The sequence below is a fragment of the Fukomys damarensis genome, unplaced genomic scaffold, assembly GCF_012274545.1.
Source record: "Fukomys damarensis isolate Sample0158 unplaced genomic scaffold, DMR_v1.0_HiC HiC_scaffold_31, whole genome shotgun sequence".
Classification (NCBI taxonomy): domain Eukaryota; kingdom Metazoa; phylum Chordata; class Mammalia; order Rodentia; family Bathyergidae; genus Fukomys; species Fukomys damarensis.
Genome location: NW_022900943.1, coordinates 1,774,399 through 1,795,833, shown reverse-complemented (window position 1 = coordinate 1,795,833; position 21,435 = coordinate 1,774,399). Strand labels below are relative to the sequence as shown.

At 47.9% G+C, this 21,435-nt stretch overlaps 1 long non-coding RNA gene across 3 annotated transcripts in view; it reads right to left on the bottom strand.

The window, feature by feature from the left end:
* Window positions 1-2,610: 2,610 nt before the first annotated feature.
* LOC104866738 overlaps window positions 2,611-21,435 on the bottom strand; it is a 33,395-nt gene continuing 14,570 nt past the window's right edge. For 2 of the 3 annotated variants that reach the window (XR_002025564.2, XR_781522.3), the window contains 2 exons: window positions 19,817-19,892; window positions 2,611-3,152 (listed from right to left, as the gene is read on the bottom strand). This is a non-coding gene — a long non-coding RNA (uncharacterized LOC104866738). Of the gene's footprint in view, window positions 3,153-5,598; window positions 5,707-19,816; window positions 19,893-21,435 lie in introns of all 3 variants that reach the window. The other variant, XR_781523.3, reaches the window with a different exon arrangement.

Below are 21,435 nucleotides of genomic sequence, written 5' to 3'. Positions count from 1 at the left end.
CTGAGGTTTGGCACTGCTCAGATCAATGTAAAAGGTTAACGAGTGAGAAGACAGCACACCCGGGGCATGGCGCCTGGCTTCAGCGGACTGAAAGGAAGAAGCAGGTATCAGATGGCCTCCCACGTGTGCTGCTGTGTGCCTGGACTGCTGCAGCCGTGCCGGCTGAGACCGGTTCTTCCACCTGGAAGATTCCTCTGGAGCCAATGATATTTTCAACTGTTTCAGGCACACAGAGGACATTTGAAGATGTGATTGTTTCCAGCGAGTCCAGTAATCTAGCCGTGAGCGAGTACTGCTGCTGACCCACACTCGTCCACAGAATAAATCACGCTGTGTGGGGCTGACAGAGGCCAGGAACCCGAGCACCCTGGGAGGCTGGAGCAGGAGGATCCTGTTTGAGTTTGAGTTTGAGAGCAGCCCGGGCACCTTAGTGAGTTAACACCGCCCTGACTCATGATCAAAAATGAACAAATGGCTGGGTCTTGTTTTTGTGCCAGGGATGGAACTCAGGACCTTGCGCTTGCGTGCAGCCCAGAAGATGTAAATAAACACTGTGTTTTTCTCTTGTTAATCTGTCTTTTGTCTGTTTCTTGTCCAGGGCCAGCTGGAGAATTTAGGAGGAAGGAGACGAAGCCTCTTTTCTGACCTTCCACATGGCGGATGGGGGTACAGAGCCCTGTCCTGGAGGGAGGGACAAGAGACTCCTCGGATTTAGTGCAGACACAGCAGCCAGCGGTCAGAACTGGCGGCCCTGGAAGCGTCCGAGAGCCCCAAGTGGCGGCCACACCAGCTCTGAGCGTGTGCGAGGCCAGGTGTGCTGCAGTCTCTCGTTAGGTCAGTGAGATGGGAGTGCATCCACGGCAACAAGCGCTGTCTCAGCCCAGCACCGACCCAGAACGGATCCCCGCGTCCGGAGCTGTGGTGACTTCGCCTCGCTTCTGTACAGAGCCGGTGTCATCCGACATCAAAGCAGCAAACTCTTTCATCTACTCTACCTTATCATTTCAGATAACATTTACACTCAAGGATAGTTCACCGACTTAGAGTTCTTTTGTTTTTGGACACAGGGCCTTGCTATGGGGTTCAGCCTGGACTTGAACTCACTATGGAGCCCAGGCTGGCCTCAAACTCTCGGTGATCCTCCTGCCATATTTCTTATCTGTTTTTGTACAAATGGGTTTTTACTCAAAAAGGTAAAACTATTGTGATTTTTTTGAATCCATGTTATAGAGCTGAAGCTATAGCTTAGTGGTAGAGGGCTTGCCTAATACATATAATATGTTTAATCTCCTGTTCCACAAGCAAAACAAAATGACCCTGGAACTCTGTTCTGCCGCTGACTTCTCCCTCTCTTCTCGTCCATGCCCCCTCATGGCCTCCCCTTGCGCCAGTGATGTGATTGTTCACATACACCACGCGCTCTGTAACTGGGCACCCAGGGTCCCCTCTGCCAAGACGCTTTCCCTTCTTCCTGCACATCCTCCATGCTCACCCTGCAAACGAGCTCAAGTATCACTTTCTTTTGATGATCTTTAGTTATAAAACCGAAGTGAAGCCAATTATGGTGGCGCAGGCCTCTGATCCCAGCACTCAGGAGGCTGAGGCAGGAGGATCATCGAGAGTTCAAGGCCAGCCTGAGTGCAGAGTAAGACCTTGTCTCAAAAAAACAAAAAACAAAACAAACTGCAATGAATATCTTGTATATGTCTTTGAACATTTGCTGGAAACTATTAGAAGTGGGTTACTGGGCAAAAATTGTGGATTTTTAAGCCACACAAGAGTGCTTTCTCCCGGAATGGTCAGGAGTGATAAAATGCTTATGAATTCCGTTTCTGACTTGTAGTGGACAGGACAAACCAATGGCCCCTTTGCTTCCGTCTCCTGGCCTCTCTGCCTGCTGCTGCTGCTAGCTTGTCTTCACGAGTCCCCTGCTGCTCCAGGCCTGCAGGGTCTGGCCCAGCCCTTCCTACTGCTGCTTCCTGCCTTTGTTGCCGGGCGCTGTCCACCGGCCTTCTGGGCCTCCTGCCTTGGCCTTGTCAGGCATAGGACAGAGTCACTAACGGCCTACTTGGAGCGCCCAGCTGACCTGGATCAGCCTGGTCTGGGCATGGAAGACCCACCCGAGGGCCCTGCCCTGGACTCGGGTCTTCAGCTGGACTGGTGTGGGGCAGGGCTGGGATCCAGGCCTTCCGCTGGATTCTTCAGGCCTCTAGTGTGTGACCATCTCTTGCGTTCCTCTGTATTTGACTTTGAGGATAAATATCCTAAAATGATCCTGTAAACTTCGTGTCCTGTACTAAACATGTTCCCGTGCCAAAGCCCTGACTACAACAGAAGCCAAACTCAGATGTCTGGGACTTCCCGGGTCATCGCAGTGCTGTGATTTACTAGGGCAGTGGCTTTCACAGCGGTGCTGGGCTTTTCTGAGGTGCTCTGGAGGCCTCTGAAGGAAGAGAGGAAAGGAAGTGGAAGACCACAGCTGAAGTCCCACGTGTGCCACCTCTGACACTTCGAGGAGCGCCGAGTTCGCCTTGTACCTACTGGGCTCACGATGTCACTTAAGGAAGAAAAAACAAACAAACACAACTTCAAAGGTTTAAAAAATGCGTGTTTTCGCAAGGCGCTGGGGTTAAACCCAGAGCCTCCCATGCACGTGGGACACCCCTGAGCCACCCTTGTCCAACAGAGCTGTCTTTGGCAGGACTTTCGAATTTGTAGACGTGCGAGATAAGGAAGCAGTGGTGGACTGGCCGAAGAACCCAAACTCACCATTGTGTTTCAACTCTTTCCTCTTTAGGAAAAGGCACTCCCTCATTGATTCCTCAAGTGACCAGTTCTAACCAGTTCTAACTTGCTTCGGACTTTGCCGGTTTTAGCACTGAAAGAAACCGGCACCTGCCAAAGATCGCTCCGCACACCGACAGAGCTCATAGGAGAGATTTATTGTAGAGCCGCTGCGGAACGGTGGCCTACAGGCGAAGGAAGAAGGAGAGGGAGCTGGCTGGAAGGGTCTTGGTTATGCAGCGGAGGCTGGTGTAAGGGGCCGGGAATTGCATCAGCTTGCGGGCAGCCACTCGGGTCATTATTTGTGATCCACTGCTTATATGGACAAGCCTTGCTCGAGCGTCAGTTTCGCTTATGGACGATGACACCTGATGTAGGAAATGGAAATTTAAGGTATAAAATGGCAGTCGCTAACCACAATGGCGACAGCCATGTCGAGGCAGTTATCTTTCAAGCACCGAGAATCCTATGTCCCGAGGGCACCTTCACTCCCAGGCAGTGTCACCCACTGATTCTTCACAGTCATTTATTAAAAAAAAAAAAAGAGCAGTTACCATGTCCGAGGCCCTGGAAAAATCACAAAACCATTTTTTTTTGGTTTTTTGAGACAGGGTCTCACTGTGTAGTTGAGACTGACCTGGAAGTCACGATGTAGCCCAGGCTGGTCTCTAACTCACAGCGATTCTCCTGCCTCAGCCTCCTGAGTGCTGGGATTACAGGCATGGGTCACCATGCCCAGCCACAAAACCTTTTAAAAGTCCCTGATCTTGAGGAATTTGCAGAGTTGTGGGTCCAGAACACCAATGCTCAATAGTAAAAGTATGTAAGTAACACAAAAAGCAGTTAACAAATGTGTGTCTCCATCACAGAAAACAATGCAGAGCCAGGCATGGTGGCACACACCTGCAATCCCAGCACTTGGGAGGCTGAGGCAGGAGGATCACCATGAGCTCAAAGCCATCCTAAACCACATAGTGAGTTCAAGGCCAGTCTGAACTACACAGTGAGACCTTGTCTCCAAATAAAAAAGCACCATATCGTCAAAGTGAGGTGGTGTGTACCTGTAATCCCAGGACTCTTGGGGAGGATTGCTAGTTTGAGGCCAGTCTGAGCAATTTAATGACTTAACAAGACCCTGTCTCAAAAAATAATAAATAGCTTGGGGAACAAGGGAGGAGGGCTGGGGAAGAGAAGGAAGACACAAGTGGAAAAAAAAGAATAGAAGGAAAAGATGGAAACAAAGCTCTTGTAGCCAGGCGTGGTGGTGCACGCCCGTAATCCCAGTACTCCCAAGGCTGAGGCAGGAGGATCACTGTGAGTTCGAGACCAGTTTGGACTACATAATGAGTTCCAGGTCAGTCTCAACTACATAGTGAGACCCTCTCAAAAAACAAAAAACAACCAAACAAAAAACTGGTGTAAATAAGGGGGTAGCGGTTGGGGGAGGGAAGGGGGAAGAGGCAGGACATATCATGTATGATACAGCTTTTCTATAATGCATGTTATCATCATGAATATCTAAAATGTAGCAATTAAAAAACACAAAAAGAGCAGGGTATTTAGCTCAGTGGCACCACGCCTGCCTCGCAAACACAAGGTCCTGAGTTCAATCCCTGGTACCGAAAAAAGATTAAAAATAAATAAATAAAAAAGGGTTGAGGGTATAGTTCAGTGCCAGTGCTTTAGTTTTAATCCCCAGTATTGTCATAATAATAATAATAATAATAATAATAATAATAATAATAATAATAAATGATAATTTGCAGGTGGCATGGTGAAATAAAATGGTTTAATTTTTGGATTTTCAGACAGGGTCTTGTTCTGTATCCCAGGGTGGTCTGAGACTCAAGAGATCCTCCTGCCTCATTCTCCTGAATGCTGGCATTACAGGTGCATGCCCCTACATCCAATTAATTTGGGGGGTATAAAATTCATTGTTCAAATAAAATGTAAAGCAATTTTTGGCCGTTTGTTTTGTGTGGGGCTTGAGCCCAGGACCTTGCAAATGCTACGCGGACCTCTGTCCCCCGTCTCCTCCCCAGCCCTGAGATCTAGTATAGGTGTCAAGCACAGGGGCTCATACCAGGTAACTCCACGGCTCCGGGAGGCTGAGGAAGGAGGGTTGAGAGGCTGAACCCAGCCTGGACAACTTAGCAAAACTGTCTCAAAATTAAAAATGAAAAAACGACTGGTGATGCAGCTCTAATTGGAGGCCCTGAGTTCAATCCCCGGTACCATCAAAAAAGAAAAAAAGAAGAGCTGTGCTAGTGTGTGCAGCATGTCAAGTGCTACATGGGGTCTTTCTGGATGAGGAAGGGGAAGAAGGCTCTGCCTCCACCCTACCAGACAGAAACACCTGGGCAGGCAGGGCAGGGCAGAGAGGCTCTGAGTGGCCGTGGAGCAGCCGAAGGTGCGGGCTCCTTGTTGGCGGGCCTGGCTTCCTCCGGAGGTCTTGGGCAAGGCTCACGAGCTCCATTACGGCTCCTCAGTGGTCCCTGCCTACTGTCAAAGTCCATCACTGCAACCCTGGGCGGCGAGGAGGTACCACAATCTGGATTCTGAGCGGTGTTATAAAGCTACAGAGGAAAAGCAGCATGATACTGGGCAAAACATTTCAGGGGACAGAAGTCAGGCTGCAGATACAACCGCAGGCACATAGTGAGCTACCTGTTGTCGAAAGGGGCCGACTGTACCCGGAGCAAAGAGCCTCTTTAGCAAAAGGTGCGGGAGGGCTGGATTTCACAGGCAGAAGACTGGGTCTACCCCACATCTCTCACCATCAAAGGTCTGATTTTAAAACGGTCAAACACTTACTCTGCTGTGAGATTACATAGGCAAAATTCTTGAAGACATAGGTATAAGCGAGTGTCACCACTGGCCCAGGACTCTGGATTCCTCCCAGAGACTTTCTAAATTCTTGTTCTAAGCAAAGAATTGGAAAAAGCAAGCACATTTATAAAGGCAGGAAAAGAAACCTGTGCAGCAGAGCCAGCACCGCCCAGGGAAAGGCTGAAGGAGGGCAGGGTCCACGAGCCCCTCTCCCCGCAGGCTGAGGCCAGCAAGGCTGCCCATCCTCTCAAATGCCTGCTCAGGAGCCAGCTGTGGCGATGCCAGCACTTGCAAGGAGGCTGAGGCAGGAGATTACTGGGAGTCAGAGGACAGCCTGACCTACTGGTGAGAACCTGACTCAAAAAAAGAACAAAACGGGGCGGGGAGGTTGGGGGCTGCAGCTCAGTGGTTCTGCTGCCTGCCTGGCAAGTGCAATGTCCGGAGTTCCGAGCTACACCTTGGAGAGAGGGCTAATGTCTAGAATATAGGGAGAACTAAGACAAATTAGACTCCCAAGAACAAAGGGTCCAATCAAAAGATGGGCAACTGAAATGAAGGCACTTCTCAGGAGCAGTACAAATGTCCCATAAATAACTGAAAAAATGTTCAGCATCGTGGACCAATTAGAGAAACACAGATTACAACAACAGTGGGAGAACGTGGCCACAGTCAAGAGGAAAGTCTATTAAGAAATCAAATACTGCGCCAGGGATTTAGGTCAGTGGCACTGCGCCTGCCTCTGCAAGCACAAGGTCCTGAGTTCGATCTCTGGTACCAAAAGAAGAAAAAAAGAAAAAGAAATCAAATAACGCACTGAGAAGGCTGTGGGCCGGTGGGGACATTTCCACAGTGTTGATGAGAATGTAAACTAATACAATTATTATGGAGATTTCTTGAAAAACTAAAACTAGAGATTTCATTTGACTCAGGTTTTCCCTCCTATGTATCTTCTCGAAAGAATTAAAGAGCTTATATTACAGTGATATATGCACACCCGTGTTTATCACAATACAGTTCATGATAAAGCTAAATCTCGAAAGCAGCCCACGCGTCCATCAACGTGATTCGATAAAGAAAACGTGGTGTTTACACAACGGGGCACTGCTCTGCCATACAGGATAAACTCGAGTGATCTGTAGGAAAATGGATGACCTTGAGCCCACATTAACGTGAAATAAATCAGACACACAAGCTTAAATATTGCATGAACTCTCTTCTATGAGAAACCTAAATAAAAGGTAGATAAAAGGAAATAGGGAAATGGGTCTTTTGCAAAAAGGAAGGGGACCAAGAGATGGAGGGGAAAGGCAAGGAGATGAAGGGATGAAGAAAGAATTATGATGCGTTAAGTAAATAAACCAGAGGGACAGCTTAGACGTCACATTGTTTATCTTGTGAGACACCTGGAGTAAAATTAAAGAGCAAAGTAAAAGATAACAGGAAGTAGGAGAGATTACCCCAGGGCTTTGAGAGGGCAGGGAGAGGGAGGAGAGAGGAGCAGCCTCCTAGCGGGGCTCCTTGTCCCGCTCCTCCACCTTCGTGTGGATTCTGCAGGCCTGAGTGTGCACGCGTGTGCGTGTGTGTGCAGGTAATCTAGGGTTCAGGCTGAGCAAGGGGAAGTGCGCGATTCTTACATGAGACCTTCCCAGACCTGGTTTCTTTGCCTCTGCCGTTCTAACTGCTCTCTGGCTGCGGAGGCCTGAGCAGTTTATTTATTTTTAGTAAAGCTCAGTGAGGCCTTCACCCTGTCTTTCCCCTACCTTCGGGGCCTCCTGCCCCTACACTAAAAAGCTTTCAAGAGTTGAAAAAATGTGCATGAATGTGTACCAACTCTCCATGATGGGTGTGATCATGTGCTATAACCCCTTACCAGTCATCAATCAATCAAAACAAAAAACCAAAGTCTATTTTTTGGGGGGTTTTTTTTTTAGACAAGGTCTCACTATGTAGTTGAGACTGACCTGGAACTCACTATATAGCCCAAGCTGGTCTCGAGCTCACAGCGATCCTCCTGCCTCAGCCTCCCGAGTGCTGGGATTACAGCCCTGTGCCACCACACCGGCCAAAGTCTATTATTCTATGGTTCTCAAGACAGCTACAACAAAGCCCAGCAGCCAGTGGCTTCTGAAATGTTCACCAATCACCAGAGCTGAGGGAATTGGAGCAGAGATCAAAACAAGCCCTGGGCTACAATCACCTTCCTCAAAGTAAAGGCAGACTTTGAATGCGCAGGAGGGAAGGTGCAGACGAAGGACAGCTGCTTTCACTGATCTCCTTATCTTCAGATAAAGACAGTCAGTAGGCCCCAAGTACAAAAAAAGGGCCTGGTTACCAAGCACCCAGGGAGAGGGAGGAGAAGGGGGGGCATCCACCCTGGGCAGGGCGGCAGCTCCTGTGCCTCTGCTGACACTTTTCGTGACTCAGTTGCACAGCAACAGAGAGGACTGTTGCACAGTGCACCAGTCTGGTGGCGAGTAAAATGCAGCGCTAACTGGTGTTGCTTCCACTGGCCTACACCTGAATCACGCGAGGGACAGTGTTCATGATTACTAGGACATGTGAGGTTTCTGTTACTAAACTTGGGCTTGTGTTTTCTTTGTTACAATAAAAAATATAAAAGGAAGTTTTTGTTACTTATGTACATGAAACATACATACACACACACACATATATATTTTTTTTTTCATCCTGGGCCTTGAACTCAGGACCTTGCACTTGCCAGGCAGGCACAGCACCACTGAGCTGCATCCCTGGCCCTATTTTCTATGTGGCCCAAGATAATTTCTCTGCCAGGTGTGGTTGTACACACCTGTAATCCCTGCTGACCTCAGGAGGCTGAGGCAGGAGGATCACTACAAGTAGGAGGCTGGCTTGGGCTTGGGCTACATAGTGAGTTTATTGCAGATAGATAAGTTACTTAGATATCTTGTCGGCAGTTAGACGGGGCTGGCCTGAGAGAAGTCAATACAGAGGGCCTGAAACCCTGCATTGTAAAAGAAGACAAACTACCACACCGAGATCTCACCCAACCCACCCTTTCAGGAAAGATCCCTGATGGAAAATCCTTGTCCACTTGCTATGTGACTTACTTCCCCATTGGATACCCATTTAATCAATTTTACCTAAGCGACTATACTTTTCGTAATCTTATTGGTTGATCATAGTTTTGCCCACCTTGTGATTTCCTGGATCAGTATTACCTAAGCAACTCTATGTGCAGTCTTACTAGTTGACTATAGTTTTGTCCCACCTTGAATAGCCTCAACCTGTGGCTTTGTCCCATAAAACACCTTTGAGAAGTGGGGTGGGTGGGCAGCCCACTTTCTGGTCCCCTTTCTGTCTCTCTTAGGCAGAACATGTCTTTCAATAAATTTTCCATACTCTTGACCTCCGTGGTTCCTAGAATTCATTCTTCAATTTTAGAGAACACAAACTCATGTTTCAGATACCTAGCAGGTTTGGGAGTTAATCTCTTCCCCCGCATCACATTCAAAGCCAACCTGAACTAAAGAGTGAGACCTTGTCTCAAAAAAAAAAAAGACAATTTTCAGTGTGTGGTGCTGTAAGTCCGGCCTGTGCACCCAAAGCGTTGGCTGTGATTTCATTAGAAATGTAGAATGTTAGATCCAACGGCATTTTAATAAAATCCCTGGCAGTGGTCTGTGCATTAAAGCTCAATGTAAATTGGTGTGGTGGCGCACATCCGAAACCCAGAGGATCACAAGACTAGGAGGGGAACTTGGTCCCTGTCTCTAAATAAAACTTAGAAAAGGAGGTGAGGATGGAGGTCAGTGGTACTAGAGAATAACGGGTTTAGTCAGCTTGCGAGTAAGGCAGTAGCTACCAGAGCCGGAGACGGAGAGGGGAGAGCAGGGTGTGGCCGACTCAGAGGGGAGCTGTGGGTGGCAAAGCCCAGGACGAATGCGCGTGCAGAGCGGCTCCCGCCGGCGCCGGACTTCGGAGAAAATTTTATCCGGGATCAGATTCGGGACCTTGTGTTTGTAAAGCAGGCGGTGGCAGCACTGTGCTAAATCCCTGGCCCTTCTCAAGAGAACCTGAGCAGTTTCCAGTAGGAGCCAGGACCGACCTCAGCCTGAGGTGCGGGCGATGCCCAAGGACGTCCACACTGAGTGTCTGCCACTGTCCTCTCCGCACGCCCGCAGGCTGCGCTTCGTTCCCCACCTTCACTTGGCCCCAACTGGCCCTGCAGAACCTGTCACTTTCCCTACCTTTAATAAAACTTTGTTGCCATTTGTACTTGTCTGGACCAATTCTTTGCTCAGGACAGAAGAATCCAGAAACGCCCCCCGGAAGGAGTCTCGGGTGCTACGCAACGCAGTAACAGAAGAGCCTGAGGTAGGGGCCAGCCTCACTGACAGGATTCAGAGTGGACAGTGACCTGGGACTGTGGACAAATGGTGACTCTCCTCAGGGAAGGTGCGACGCAGCCTGCTCCCTACTAACCGGGAGCTGCAGCCGCTCCTTCCTAAGCTCTGCATTGTTGACGAATTCACCTGCACTGAATTTCCTAGGCAGCATGGGACGCAGCCCACCCCTTACTAATGGGAGGTTGGTCGCTATAAATCCACGGAGCCACATGTGATAGGAGACCACTAAACAGCTGAGCAATTTCTCTCTCCTTTCTGAGAAAGTTCTGCGATGCAGTTCAGGCTGTCCTAGAACTCACTTTGTAGCCAGGCTGGCCTCCTTGCGGTGCTCCTCCTGCCTCAGCCTCCCAAGTGCTGAGACTATAGGAACGCACCACTAACCCGGCAAAACTGAGCAGTTTCTTGCTTTGCCTGTAGCTAGCTCTGGATGGGGTGGGGAGCAGGTGACCACGCTATCAGGACCCCTCCCGGCAGTCCAGGAGCTGCTCTCCTCCTATTTCCAGAGCTCTCCGAACCTCCTCCTTCCATTCCTGTGTTCATTCCTCTGCATTCGCAGAACCGCAAGCCCAGTACACGTACTGTCACGCACAGCAGATAAGGCTCATCTCCGTGGCAGCTGCGCAGGCTGGAGCTCAGCACCGAGCAGCGTGGCCAGGCCCCTGGGTCTCAATGGACTGCAGGAAACCTCGAAGAAGAGCAAAGACAGGCGCCACACCCCAGCTTCCCGGCTTGGGGAAGCCCGATACCCTCTGTACCACCTGCCCCGAGAAACGTGACCACACTCACATCCACACTGGTCCAAGCGGTGTGGCCTCACTCTCTCCGCCCCAAATCCATCAAGGTAGCAACCCCACTCCCCTTAAGGCCATCCCTTTCCTCCCTGGCTGCTGAATCCCCTTTTGGACTCAGCCTGCTCCTGCTGGAGAGAAATAAACAGCCTCGTTGGCGGTCCCTCCTCTCTGCTCACACACACGCTCGCACACACACGCTCACACACACACACGCACACACACACGCACGATGTCAGGACTTGCCTGGCCCATCAACCCCCACCCCCACGTGCTCAGAGCTTCACCAAGAGCAGCCACGTCGCCCTGCCTCCTGACGAGAAGCCCTATTGCAGACAGCTCAGTTAGTTAGAAATGCACGGGCAGTCTGGCTCCAGAAGAAGCCAGTGCGGAAGACCAGGCGCGTGTGGTGAATGGCGCTGCGTTCATGAAAGGCCAAACTCCAGACGAAGATGAGATGGCCACTCCTACTTCCCCCGGGTAAGTGACACGACCTCCTGGCCCATCGCTTCCAGGACAGGTCCCGGTCTTCCCATGAGTACAGGCTTCCTCAATGGATCAGAACCACCCAAGTGACTGTACTTGTAACCTTAGTGGTTCACCACAGTTTTGCCCTACTTTTGTTCTCACCTCATGATTGTGCTCCATAAAACTTATCTGAGCTGTGGGCTCTCGTGGGCAACCCACTTTTGGGGCCCCCTGGAGTCTCTCTTAGACAGAAGCTATCTTTTCCTCGATCAGTGTTTCCCAGGCCAGGGTTGTAGCTCAGTGGTGCAGTGCCTGCCTGGCAAACACAAGGTCCTGAGTTTGATCCCTGATATCAAAAGAAAAAACAACATTCCAAATTTTTAATAAATATTTTCTACTCTTAACTCCGTTGTTCTTAGAATTCATTCTTCGGTTTTAGAGAACACAAACCCGGTGTATCAGACATCTAATAGTTTGGGAGTTATAATACAGTGGATCCTTGACTTTCAAACTCAGTATGTTCCCAAGGACCAACTCAAGTAGATCAGTTGCCTTCAGAGTCTTTCTCCTGTATAATTTAAGGCCACACTTTCTTCCAGGCAGAAATCTCAGTGTTGTTACGGAGACAGCGGCCCAGGATTTCTCAACCCCACACAGGAGAGGATGCTGCCCTGTTCCTTCCAGAGCTCTTTGAGGGTTAAATCTGTATCTGAGCTGCATCTGGGTGATAATTCCAGACTGTAAGTGAAAATTAAAATCCTGGTCCCAACCCGAGGGTCCAGTGTATCTCACTTTGTATCATTTGAGGTCCTGCATCACTGCTAGGACTCCAGACACCACACTACCTATCAGTCTTGTTCTCACAGTACTGCAGATCAAACGCACGGCAAGTGTTCCACCCCTCAGCTACATCTCATTTTTTGTTTTTTGTTTTTGCAGTACAGGATTGGACCCAGTGCCTTTGCACTGAGCTACACTCCCAGCTCCCCCAACCCACTTTTTTGAGACAGGTCTCACTAAGTAGCTAACTTTCCCAGGCTGGGCTTGGATCTGTGATTCCCTGCTTTAGCTTCCCAAGCAGCTGGGATTATAGGTAGGTACCCCCGCCTGGCGTGAGCTCCACCAATTCACACACACGTGCACATGCGTATGTGTGAGGGTACTGGGAACTGAACCAGGGGTGCTGAGCTACATCTCTAGCTTTTTGGTATTGGGGATTGAACTCAGGACCTTGTGCTTTCAAGGCAGGCGATGGCACCACTGAGTCAAGTCCCCAGCATCTCTAGTTTTTTAAAAAACAGTTTATTTTGGGACAGTGTTTCACTAAATTATCCAAGCTGAGCTTGAACTGTTTCCCTCCTGCCTCAACTTTTGAGATAGCTGGGAATACAGGCATGTGCCACCATCCCTAGCAGAGTGCAAATCAACCCCAATTAACCCTGGTACATGATAGATAAAATATTATCAATCTAGGCAACAAAATAAATAAATTGAATTCAATGTTCTTACTGTGTAACCTAACCTATAAAGTACCCACAATAAGATTTTATGAGGGTATTCAAGCCAGCTGTGGTGTCGCATGCCTGTGATCCCAGCTCCCAGGAGGCTGAGACAGGAGGATCGTCCTGAGTTGGAATAAGCTCAAAGCCAGCCAGACCTGCATAGTAAGAAACCTGTCTCAAAAACAGCATTCACCCAAACTCCTGTGGGGTAAGTGGGTACCCGGAGCCTCACGGATTTGTGTGCCCATGGCACCTGGACTGATGGACAAGGTGTAATCTGGAAAGAGGGACAGCGAGGCCACAGCAGCCCAGAGCCAGCGGTCGGGGAACCTCATGCCTGTGGCTAGCCTAGCTCCAAATGGGACAGCGCCGTGGGCAAAGGCATCTGCCCCTGGACGACTGTACGCAGCACACTGCTGCCAGGTGTGCAAGCGTCACATGAATGGCTTTTCCTAATTCAGGGTGGCATCTCGCCTAGCAGGTTCTTGTCCCCTCCAGGGAAAAGCCTGTATGAACAGAGGACTCTCCTACAGTGTGTTCTGGGTTAGCAGATTTAGGATTTTATGTGAGGACCCTCACCTAGGGACAGATCATATCTAGAGACTGTGTAAGATGCTTTTCTAGCTGGTCAAGAATCCCCCTGAAGTTTTCATCTCTAGGATATAATAATATCTCAGCTCCGGAGGCACGCGGGTGGAGCTTGTGAGCATGTCAAGCTCAGGGATATGAATCAGGTACAATCCTGGAACAGAGCAAAAGTAGAGGAATATGCCAAAGGTAAGATCTAAAATATGAAAACTTGCCAGGCGTGGGGGTACAGGCCTGTGATCCCAGCATTTGGGAGGCTGAGGCAGGAGGATCACCATGAGCCAGCCTCAACTACATAAAGGGATTCTGCCTCCAAACAAACAAACAAATTAATGTATGAATAAGAGAAGCCAAATAAAACCAGAATCAAAAGCTGAGCTCACATATCAGTGTTAAAGCAGAAAAGGCCAATAATAGGATTCAGAATACAAAGGGAATCCAGGAAGACTGATATAAAATGATAATGTTTCTGTATATTTTTCTAAGAAGGTAAAAAATGTGAACAGCTCCCTAGGTGAGTGGATTGGGTAAAGCTGAGCAGGAGATGAGGTCACCCCATGGGTCATTTGGCCAAAGGCAACCAACCCTGTCCTCTGCCTACACAGCACACCTTGGGTCACATCAGCCAGGGGAAGTAAAGCAGGGTTAAACAAGTAAGTAAATCCGTGTGCTTTACATGTGTATAAACACTCGCTTCAGCAGGGATCCCTGAGAATGAATTTTCCGCTGTGAGGCCTACTGGAAATGTGTGTGCATGTGTGTGTTGGCTGGGATTAATCACGTGGAGATTTACTAAGGAATTACCATGTGAGCTGGGTGTGAGACCCACGCCTGTCATCCCAGATTTGGGAGGCTGAGACAAGGAGCTCATCACGAGTTCCAAGCCAGCCTGGGCTACATAGAGAGCTCAAGACCAGCATGGAGTACAGTACCTAGCAATACTGTCTCAAGAGAGCAAAACCAAACAAAGCCATCCTGGATTTAAGTACAGACCAAGTAAGAAGGCTTTCTTTGAACTGACCCCAAATATACTATATAATATTAATATAATAATAAAACAAATGCCATGTAATAATTAATATATTATTATTTTGGTACAGAGGATTGAACCCATGACCTTCATACTGAGCCAGCCCCTTTGTTTTGTTGTGTTTTGTTTTGAGAAAATATCTTGCTATATAGCTCGGGCTGGCCGGGAACTCAGAGAGCCTCCTGCCTGAGCCTCCTGAGATTAGAATTACAGGCTGTGCGTCACCACATTCAGCTTCTCCTTATTTTTATTTTAAGACAAGGTCTCACTAAGTCACTAATCTGTCCAGGCTGGGCTCCAACTTTTAATCCTCCTGCCTCAGCCTCCTGAAGTGCTGGGATTACAGTCTTCACCACCTTGGGTGTCCAGAACATAATTCTCACCAAAGATTTCCTGCCAAGAGGATCCCCACACTTCAGGCCAAGACACTCCTAAAATTCCTCTGGAAACAAGAGCTGGGTGATGTTTTTCTCCATCTTAATCAAGTCCAGACTTTTCTCTTGCTACACAAAATGATTTCAGGAGTTAGTTTTCTCTGCCTCCTCCCCAGAAATCCCTTGCCCAATCAGCTGAAAATCCTTATCAGTTTCTTCTGCCAGCTTTGTTCTCCTTCCACTTGGCAGAATAAAGAGATCGGCACAAAAACACACCTTGCACGGACAGGGCGAGCTCCAAATCCAGGGGCAGCCATCTTCTGTTCTCCTAAACAAGCGGACTTCTCTCACCACTAGAAACCCCACTGTCTCTGTTTGCTTTTGTTTCTTTTGGTCTACTTCACATAGACTTTACTTTTTAACTTAGATTGAAATGTATTCTTGATTTAAGCATTTTATATCTGTATTTATCTATTTTGGTTTTTGAGACAGGGTTGTGTAGTTCAGACTGGCCTCTAATTCTCCATCTTGCCCCAGCCTCCTGAGGGCTGGGATGACAGATGTGCACCCAGCCATACTGTGTAGCTTTTGTTCAATGATTGAAAATGTATTCATTGAAAACAGCTAAGCAAATTGAAGGAAATAAATTGCGCGTGACTCCCCGGCCTTGGTGCGCGTGTGTCGTCTGTCGGTGTACACTGATATCCCCACAATGGTAAAAAGAGCTCTGGTGGGTGGGGTGTGGCCCTGTGGAGGCTGGCAAGAATTTGAAAGGCCTGGGTTCAATCCCTAACATGTCAAAACAAACAAAACAAAACAAAAAGCTCTTCTGGTGGACATTATTTTTAGCTGCACTTTCTCAACACATTTCTTACTCGTATTTTTGCGAGAGCGGGGACTGACCTTCACACTGAGCCACATCTCCACCCTTTTATTACTTTGGGACAGGACCTTACCAAGTCACCAAACGCCCAGACTGGGTTTGAGTTTGAGACCTTCCTTCCCAGAATGCAGGCCTGGGCCTGGGCCTGGCTCACAGGTACATTTTCAACACTTCTCTTCAGTGGTGGGAGAAAGCTCAGGGACGCGTGTGTGGTCAGTAAACACTTCCACTGAGCGAAAATCCCCAACCCAGAGTTTTAGGTTTTTTAAAAATTTGTTTTCTATTTTATGTACAATATTTACTTACTTATTTTTGAGACAGAATCTTGCAGTGTAGTTCAGGGTGGCCTTGAATTTGTGGTGTTCTTCCTGCCTCAGCCTCCAAAATGCTGGGATTACAAGTGAGCACCACATGTGGCAGTTGTTTAGATGTAGATTTACATGTTGTTGGGTGGGTTTTTTTGTTTTTTGTTTGCTTTTTGGTACAGGGATTGAACCTAGGACTATGCACTTGCGAGGCAGGCCGTGGAACCACTGAGCTATATCCCCAGCCCCTTACACATGTTGTTGGAACAGGCTTATAATGATCTGTGATCAGGATGTACTGAGGCCCTTTTACGTGTGAGAATGCACTCGTCCGCTGGGTGTGGTAGTGCACGCCTGTTCCCTCAGTCTGCCGGGGCTGAGGCAGGAGGATTCAAGTTCTAGTCCAGCTGGGTCAACTTAGAGAACTTGTCCTTCAAATTAAAATTAAACAAAAGGTTGGTGATATGATGTAGCTCAGCGCAAAAGTCCAGGTTCAACCCCCAGTACGGTGCCCCACCAACTGAAGATGGTTTGTGCCTCCTAAAATCTCCCATGAGACGCAGACTTCCTCCTCTAGTTAAGTGTGTGGTGCTGCGGATGGAGCCGGGACCTCCCACGGAGCTAAGTCCTCAGCCCTTTTTCTATTTTTTGAGACAGGATCTTGCTAAGTCCTCAGCCTCCTAAAGTGCTAGGACTACAGTTGTGCAGCATCAGGCCTGGCATTTAACTTTTCCCCCCCTGTACTGGGACTCGAAAACATCACCTTGAGCTAAAACCCCTGGCCCTGACATCAAACTTTTGTCGTTGTCCTCTAGTCTAGGCGTTAGCAAATGTTTAGGTAAAGGGTTAGATAAGAAATACTCTTGCCTTTGTGGACCATGTGGTCTCGTCACGACTCCTGCTTCTGCCTCTGTAGTACAAAAACAGGCACTGCCTCACACAAACGCGCATGCTCTGCGCCAGCACATAGCTCAGCTCGCGGAACCGGCACCAGACTGGATCCCGCGCGGAGGCCACAGGGCAGGCACCGTGGAAGACTTCACATACAGGAACTGGCAGGAAGCTGCAGGCTCGGGAATGAAGGTCACACCCGCGCTGGGGAGTGGCTGCCTCGGTGTGGGCACGCAGGTTGCTGGCAGGCTGAGAAGGGTCCCAAATTCGAGCCCAGCCTGTGCCATTTCACAAGACCCTGTCTCAAAACAACAAACAAAACAGCGCAGGGCACTTACGCAGAGCGAAGTGCTGGATTCGCTCTGCAGGACAGGCAAAACGACGGGTTTTTGTTTTGTTTTGTTTTGTTGTTGCTTGGATTGCATCCAGAGTCTCTCACATGCTAGGCAAGTGCTCTACCACTGTGATACATTTGTAACCCCAATTTTTTTCTTGTTTGGTTTTACTTTTTTAAAATGGCACTTATTGGTACATTTCAGGCATGTGTAATGAGAACGCGCATCACAGGGAATTCGCACCTGTACATGTACATCCGCACTTCTCTCTTCCCACTTCCTTCTCCCCTCCTTATGTACAAAAGCTTTGTTTCCATTTTTCCTTCTATTTTCACTTTTTTCTTGTCCATTCCTTTCCTTGTTCCTCCTTCCTCCCTGGTTCCCCTTCCCATTTGAATATTTTTTGCCCATTTCCCAACATCTATTATGCATTTTAGTCCTTATTTCCTCTTTTGGTTTCTCACACCAGAGAAACAATGTGATATTTAAACATATGTGTCTGATTTATTTCACTTGGTAGTATGACTTCAAGGTCCATCCATTTAGCTATAAATGTCTGAAACAGATCCTTCTTTATGGCAGAGTAATACTCCATTGTATAGAAAAACCACATTTTCTTTATCCATTCATAGGTTGATGGGCTTTTGGGCTGCTTCCAAGATTCAGCTATGAAAAACTGTGCTGCTATAAACATGGATGTGCATATATTGCTGTGGTATTATGTTCTTAACTCTTTCAGGAAGATACCGGGAAGAGGAATAGCTGGTAGCCTCAACTTTTAATCTCTTTCCTTTTTAAGACAAAGGTCTTGCTATACAGTCCAGGCTGGCCTCCAACTTGTGCCTCCCACCCCCTGCCCAGTACTGTGGAATGGATCCAAGGCCTTCTTAATGAGCTCCATTCAGTCATTTTTACTTTTTATTTTGATTGTTTTTTGGGGGGGTTGTTTGTTGTTGTTTTTGTTTTTGTTTTTGTTGTTTTGAGACAGGGTCTCACTATATAGTTGAGACTGACCTGGAACTCACTATGTAGCCCAGGCTGGTCTAGAACTTGTAGTGATCCTCCTGCCTCAGCCTCCCAAGTGCTGGGATTATAGGCGTGCACCACCACGCCTGGCTTACTTTTTATTTTGAGACTGGGTCTTGTTCCATTGTTAAATGGCCCAGACTGGGAGGAATTAGCAGCCCTCCTGCCTTGGCTTCCCCAAGTGCAAGGGTTACAGGCTGTGCCAGTCCACCCAGTGCCCCAACTTTTAGCCTTGAACTGCTCACAAGATGGGAATTTTATGGGTAAGAAAATATAGGCCCAGGCATATTAAAGAACTTTTATAGTCACTAAGATTCAAAAGCCTTGTCTGCTCTCCTCTTTCCCACAAACACAGTTGTGGCTGAGTTTAACTGTGGAGAGTTAGGTGAAATGAAGAGCGTGTCCCAGATTACACAGATGTGGAGTCCAGAGGAGCAGTGGGAAAGGTTGAGAACGTCTCCGAAAGCCGGCCTCCTTTCCGTTTCGCACTCCACAATGTTCATTAGGAGCTATTAGTGCTTCACGAGTATTTAAAGTAGCAATCGAACCTGCGCCTGGGCCTGTGTCCCTCACGCGGTGGCGCCTCATGCTGCAGGCTGTACTTCTTTTCTGACTTTTACTTGGCCCAAACTTGCTCTGCTGAGCCTGTTTCTTTTCCTATTTCAATAAAACTTTGCTACCATTAAAAACAAAAACAAAAACTTGGTGACTAAACGCAAATACAGTTTACCTTTTGACAAGCCCCCTCACCCCGTACTTTAATAATCCTTGATGAAGGTGGCAGGCAGTGGTAAATAAGCCATTAGTTTGAGAATTAACATATTCTAGTCAGTTAAAGCTGGAATTTGCTAACTTGCTGTTTTTAGGCATTAGTCAATTAATGATTTCCGCGCTCAGAGAAGTGTGTGAGGCCGAGTTGAACGCTCTGGATTCGACTTGAACTTTCTTGAAGAGTTTACATGGGGAACAAATACGGTTCAAAGCCCCAGAGATTTCAGGCAATCTGCAGACTTAGAGATGTGTGGCCCAGAGCAACAGCAGCACCCCCATTAGGGTTCACATAATCCCCGGAATGGAACAGTAGCCAGAAACTGGGATGCTGAAGATTCAGAGAGAGAGAACCGACTCCTAGGTGTATCCATCATCGCTGATCCATGAACATTTTTTCTTTTTGAGATAGGGTATCACTGTGTAGCCCAGGCTGACCTTGAGCCATCCTGCATCAGTCTTGCCGAATGCTGGGGTTACAGATGTGTACCACCATTCCTGGCTTTGTTAACAAATATTTGTGATTTTTTACTAGGTACCAGGCATAGGTAGTAAAGAAAGTTCCTGTCCTTATGGAACTTATATGACCATAGAGGATACAGATAAGAACCAAGCAGACGCCAAATGTCAGTGGTGAGCACGGGGGACGGTAAAACAGGCCGGATAATAAAGAGTCATGCTGAATGCTGAGAATGTGACATCTGAGGAGAGAACTGAGGGAATGAAGGTGGCCTTGGAAGCTACTTGGGAGGAAGGCGCTCTGGGAAGAAGTCAGGCATGGCAGGAGGCTGGAGTGCACTCAGCAACTAAGAATGGCAGGAAACGACACCTGGCATGCAGCGGCGGAAAGTGCTTACCTGGAGAGAAGAGGTTTCCCCGGACTTTCGACACATCATCCACACCATTCTGTGTCTGAATCCAGGTACCCCGGCCCTGGGAAAAAGGGAGTAATTATTTAAGTGGTCTCACATTTGTTCAATTTTTTATTGTTAGAGTCATAGATTCTAATATTTTTACTGATTTTTATTTATGGTAGGAAAATTGCTTTGAATGTAATATTCCTCTAGTGACTCGTTTATTTATTTATTCTTCAAAATCATTTATTTTGAGACAGGGTTTTGCTCTGTGGTTCAGGTGGATCTTGAACTTGCTATGTAGTGCAGGCTGGCCTGGAACTTGCAATGATCTTCCTGCCTTAGACTACCGAGTGCTGGGATTATGGGCATGTGCCACCATGCTGGGCAAATCTTTTAATTTAATTTAATTTTTGCATTGCTGGGTATCAAACCCAGGGCCTTTTGCATGCTAGGCAAACGCTTTACCACTGAGCTTTACCTATAGGGACTGGCCTGTTATTTATTTATTTGTTTATTTATTTTTTTTAATCAAGGATTGAACTCGGGTCCTTGCTCTTGTGAGGCAGGCAGTGGAACCACTGAGCTAAAGCCCCAGCCCTGGCCTGTTATGTTGAAGGTTTACATCGTGACATATATCAATACTCCATTGCTTTTTATCGAGGAATGATGCTCCATTTTCTGGACACACACTCATCCGTTATCCACATCATCCACGCGTCAGTTGGTGGACATGTGCATTGCTTCCACTCCCTACGGTTCTTCGACAGTAGAACGTTACGAACACTAATGTGTGCCCTTGCGTATGTTTTGCTTGTAGCCATGTCTGAGATGCGGGCTCCCTATGCAGTTCAGGCTGGCCTCGAAGGTACTGTGTGGCCCAAAGTGGCCTCGGAGTGGCAGCAATCTTCTCGCCTCAGCCACCCAAGAGGGAGGATCACAGCGGTGTGCCACCAAGCCCACCTTCATGTGTAAGTTTTTGTGTGGCTATGTTTTCACTTCTGTTGGATGTATTCTGTGGTTGTTAATTGTGTTATGTCAACTTGCCTTGAATGAGAACTGCCTAGCAGATTAGTAAAGCTCTGCATGTGTCTATAGGTGACTGACACATAGGCTGCAAACCGAGGAAGGAAGAGCCATGTCTACTGTGGATGGCACCAACCAATAGGCTTGCAGCCTGGATGGAATAACAAAGGAAAGGGGGGGTTGGGGATGAAGCTCCTGGTTCCAGTCCCTGCCTTGTAAGTGCAAGGACCCGAGTTTGATTCCTGGTATCCCCCACAAAGGGAAAGAGGAAGGCAGTCTCCTTGCAAGGCACCACTGAGATAAATCCCAGGCTTGTCTCTCTTTGGAGAAATCTCTACTTACATCTTTTGCTAAGTTTTAAGTGAGGTATTTGCCTTATTATTATTATTATTATTTTTTTTTGAGACAGGGTCTCACTATGTAGTTGAGACTGACCTGGAACTCACTATGTAGCCCAGGCTGGTCTCAAACTCACAGTGATCCTCCTGCCTCAGCCTCCTGAGTGCTGGGATTACAGGCATGCACCACCATGCCCAGCTTGTCTTTTTATTATTGAGTTGTAAGAATTTTAAAATATATTTTGCAAACCTGTCTTA